A 5176-nucleotide genomic window follows, 5' to 3' on the forward strand; every position below is an offset into this window, starting at 1 on the left:
GGCACCGCGGGGACACCCGGCAGGCAGCGCCCCCAAACACAGCCACTGTCACCTTAGGGTCACGCAGCCCCCATCATCTCAGGGACACCCGGCAGGCAGCACTCCCAAACACAGCCACTGTCACCTTAGGGTCACGCAGCCCCCATCATCTCAGGGACACCCGGCAGGCAGCACTCCCAAACACAGCTATTGTCACCTTAGGGACCCCTGACACACAGTCCCCATGGTCTCAGGGACACCCAGCCCACAGCACCCCCAAAACACAGCCATTGTCACCTTAGGAACCCCTAACACACAGTCCCCATCATCTCGGGGACACCCAGCACTCAGCACCCCCCAAGACACAGCCATTGTCCCCTTAGGGACCCCGATGCACAGTCCCCATGTTCTCGGGGACACCCGGCACGCCCAGCACGATGATCCTTCCCTCATCTCCTGGTGACAGACCAAAGAGGGGTTGGGGCAGAGAGGGGACTGTCAGATGCCACCACCCCAGGCAGGTTTGCAGTTTTGGGGCCATCAAGGCACTGCTGGCACCTCTCAAAGGCCAAAAGTGCTTTTCCTTCCCAGACATGGGAGATGGGGATGTGTGTGATGGAAGAAGGCCAATACCCCATCCAGCCCTGCCCTCTGGCTGTTCAGAACCATTCCCCCTTGTCCTGGCACTCCATGCCCTTGTCTAAAATCCCTCTCCAGCTCTCTTGGAGCCCCTCTAGGCACTGAAAGGGGCTCTAAGGTCTCTCTGGAGCCTTCTCTTCTCCATATGAACGCACCCTGCTCTCCCAGCCCGGCTCCATAGGAAACATCAGGGCACTCCCAGGTCTCAGAGCCAGCCTTCCTTGCTCAGGCCATTCAGATTCCTGGGAAATAAAGCTGCTGCCCGCACATCCAGCTGCTTCCCAGCACCCTACAGGGTGCCCCGTGGTGGGCTCTTGCCATGGCTTCCTGAGTACCAGCAGGTCCAGCACCCAGCTCTGCTCAGAATCCACCACGGCACAGAGTGAATCCATCAGGCCACTTCAGGCTCCCCTCGTTGCCACACGAAGATGCTATTTCAGCTAATCCGCAAAACCCCAATCCTCTCAGCTCCTACCTGCCTTGCCACATTCCATTTGGGTTAGAACAGTGGCTCTCAGAGCCCCCCAGGTAGGACCCCAACCCCACCTCCCCCTGAGCCTCCTCAGCGTTACAGCCCTGCCCACACCCAGCACCATCCAGGGCTCCAAATCAGCGCTTGTAGGACACCAGGAGGGCGAAGGAGAAGGAGAAAAACGGCATTAACACGTTCACTGGCACTGGGAAGGAGGGCCAGGAATGTAAACGCAGCCCAGAGCTAGTCCGAAAATGGTAACAGCTGGAAAGGAGGGCTGGAAAGTTTGTTCGTCGGGATCCGAGATCCTAGCCAGGCTCCCAGCATCCAGCTCAGCCAAAATACCCTGCCCTCAGCTGCTCTGCTGCATTTACAGCCCTGCATTGAAATTTTAACACTTTTGAAATTGATTTTAATTCTCCGTTTTAAGATCCCAAATCAGCATCTAGAAGCTCCTTAGGGAGGAGCACACCAAAACCCAGGGATTCACACACACACCCCTCACTGCAGGGGCTTTGGTAGCTGGGATTAACACATAAAAAACACCCCAAAATTCATGAGGGAACCAGTTGTCACTGGCATTGCACGGCCTAAACCAGATTCAGGGAAGAGCAGCTCCCAAACGCCTCGTCAGCAATTTTCCTCGCCGTGTTCCTCTCCGTACGCACGCTCCAGATTTCCCTGACGCTGCAGAATGAAACCGCTGCAATATGAGCACAATCCACGGGAGGTCATGGCAGGACCACTGCGAGCGCAGCCGAACCAGGGTGCTCCAAGAGGGCCCCCCAAACCCTTGGAAAGGCCCCCCAGCCTCACCCCTGGGATGTGAATGCTTTGGGAATGTGATGTGCTGCTGTGGTATTTCACACACACAGCTGAGGTGCCCTCAGGGGATGCATCCCCAAGTGATGCTGGTGGTTTGCTGAGGCACCCACAAAAATGTGGGGGCACCCTCTGTAGGCAGAGGGAGGGGACAAACATCCCATTGCTGCCCCTCCCTCATCACCCTAGTGGGGGGAAAGGACTTTGCTGCTCAGACCCCTCCCCAGTTACAGTGGATGGTATAAGAGGCTGACCTGGTTAAAAAAAAAAATAAATATCTTACAATGGAATTTATTTATATTAATGATGTCCTATCCCTGAAGGTTTCAAGACCAAGGATGGTGGGCACCTTCCACCAGACCATGTTGCTCCAATTCCCATTCAAAAAGTCCTTGAAGACTTCCAGGGACGAGATCAGGACAAATGATCAGTTTGGAGCAGTTTTGCACATGGGAGACTGATGGGAAAATCAGGCTTCTCTGTGTGTGACATTTTGCAACTCAACCCTCAGCTGCTGGTTCTGGGTTTGACCCTTCCCTGCTCTCTGGGCACGACTGGGAGAGAGCCCATGAGGGGAGTTTGCTCCAAAGGGAAAGGAAAATCCTCCCCACCCCCTGAATCACAGTCCAGACCGCATTGATTTAGTAGAACCAAAATCTTTATTGATCTCACTGTAACAGCAACCACTGGCGAGAGCTTTTCTCCTCCCAAACACCTGCTTGAAGAGACGGTACTAAACAACAGAAATCCCAAACGGAGCCCCTGACTAGCAGAGGAACTCTGACTAGCAGAGGAACACCCCGGCGAGGCCAGGCACTCCCTCCCTGCTCAGCCCCCAGCCCGCTTACAAAAGAGAACCTTTGGGCAGAAAAGTTGCTGGGATGGGGAACGGAGACACAGGGAGGTTGGGAAAAGGGGCATTTAGAGAAAAAACAAACAAAAAAAAAAAGACAAAAAAAAGTTTCCCTCCGGCTCCTGTCCATTAAGTCAGGTTGTCCTTGGATATGGTCTGATTGTTTTTGGCTAGCAGAGCAGGTTTTTCCCAAAAGGAGCAGCTGTGCTTGAGGGCGCCAGCTCCCTGCATCCTCTGCCAAGGATGTCCTCGCCCCCTGCCCCTCCCTCGATCCGAGGGCCTAACCGACCTCCTAGGATCTTGGCTTCAAGGAAAATATATTTATTTCTATATAATATATATATTTGTGTGTGTCTCATCACCACCCACCCACCCACACGCACTGCTACTCGCACTCACTCACTCGTGCGCCCACGGCCGCCGCGCTCACCTCACCTCCCACGCCAGGGCGAGGATGGCAAAGACAACCCCATTCCCTGGGGCTGTGCTTTTGCTTCCTCCTCCCCCACGCCCAAAACGAGGGGCAGCCCCCCACTCCCTGTGAGAAAAAGCAGCTGGAAGATGGGAGCTGGCCACCAGCGCCGTGCCAAACACACCTAGAGAAATAAATTACGGGATGGAAAGTGCACAAAGCCTGTGGGGTGTCCCCCTCCCCAGCACAGGTAACGACGTGGGGGTGACCCCAGTGAGGGAGGGATGATGGATGGAGCAGGCACTCAGGTGGGGGCTGATAAAATGGCACTTGAGAAGGTTGCAGAGCTGGTGATGGCTCCCAACAGGCAGTAAAAAAATCAGAACTGGGGGGCTGGTGGGATCGGGGGGCACGGCCGTGCCCAGCGCTGCTGGTCAGGGCAAGAGTCACACGGAGAGAGAGGGAAAAAGAATCCCCATCTCCAGGGGAGGTTCGAGACGGCCACGCCATGCCAGGCTGGCAAAGGGGAGGATGATGTGGAAATGCTCTGTCCACGACAGCATGATCCAGCTGGGAGAAATGCCATCCTGAGAACTGAGGGTGGCATCGATGGCAGCGCCCTGCGAGGAGAGCACCCCATCCCTGGCGAGCCCCCACAGCCCCCAGGGGCACCCAGCGATTCCTGAGACATCCAACGGTGCCAGAGGGATCTCCCCCCTGTAGGATTCACATTTTAAAGGGCTGGGGGGTAAAAAAAATCCCGAGCACTACAAAGCACTTTCCCAGAGGCGCTCGGCCCCAGCCCAGACAAAGTCGTTGGGGGTGAAGCGCCCCTTTTTAGTACCAAAAATAAAAGCAAGGGGGTTTTATAAAATATGGCTACATTGCTGTGAGTCCTGGCTGGTGGGTGGGAGACACAGCCCCTGGCTGGAGGGCCAAGATGGAAGAAATCCACGTAGGAGAGATGTGGACACGCTGGCTGATTCCATCAGGGACTACATCGGACCCCTGGAGCACCGAAGGGAACGGGCTCCCAGTGCTGTCCTTTGCTGAATGCCAACACTTCCCAGGGAAACTCAAAAAATACCCTCCCCAGGGTGCAAGCAGGTGCATGATTTTAGGAGTGACGTTTCCCCCTCCTCCCGACAGGCTGCCCAAATTTTCCAGGAGAAGGGGGCACAGGGGGTGACACAGCTCCAGAACACCAAGCTGCTGGCCATGGGAGGTTTGGGGAACAAGAGAGGGGAATTTTGTGGGGGCACGAGGCAGCGGAAGAGGCAAAGGGATGTTTTAAAAAGAAGCCTGGTGGAGATCAGGCTGCTGGCAGGTGGAAGAGAAGGAATATGGCCGGATCCAGAAGGAATGCTCCATCTGGCACATGCTGGGACCGCTCACCCGCAAAGGGGGAGAAGACAGAGCTGCACTCCCCCCAAAAAAGAGGGGGAGGAGGAGGGCGGGGAGGGGACGCTGGTGGGGACCACTGCCACCTCCACCTCGCCGGGACGGATCCTGCTAAGCCGAATGGGGGTGCACAGGGCTGGGGAGTCGCTGCCTCTCCGTGGTTCCCGCTCAGATATCCATCTCGAACTGAGCTTCGTCCCCTGGCAAGAGGCAAGGAGGGCAGAGTTAGGGGCATCATCCTCCCCTCAGATCCCTCCTGTCCCACCCCGGGGATCCCTCACCCATGGAAGCAGCGTTAGGGGCGTCATCCTCCACCCCAAATCCCTCTTGTCCCGCCCCGGGGGTCTCTTACCCATGGATGGCTTGCCCTCCTGGTGGTTCAAGCTGTTGGCGTCCGCTTTGGGCTCCTCGCCGGGCTCGCCGGGGCTGGTGACGCCGGGGATATTGGGGAGGTGACAAGGCGGGGTCTTGGCCATGGGGGAGTTGCGGCGGTCCAGCAGGAACTTGCGGTCGTAGATGATCCGGGTGCCTGGGGGGAGGACGGGAGCAGAGTGGGGGAATCCGGTTCGGCAGCGCTTGTTTGCCGACGGAGGTTCAC

The sequence above is a fragment of the Geospiza fortis genome, unplaced genomic scaffold (assembly GCF_000277835.1).
Source record: "Geospiza fortis unplaced genomic scaffold, GeoFor_1.0 scaffold48, whole genome shotgun sequence".
In the NCBI taxonomy this organism is placed as follows: Eukaryota; Metazoa; Chordata; class Aves; order Passeriformes; family Thraupidae; genus Geospiza; species Geospiza fortis.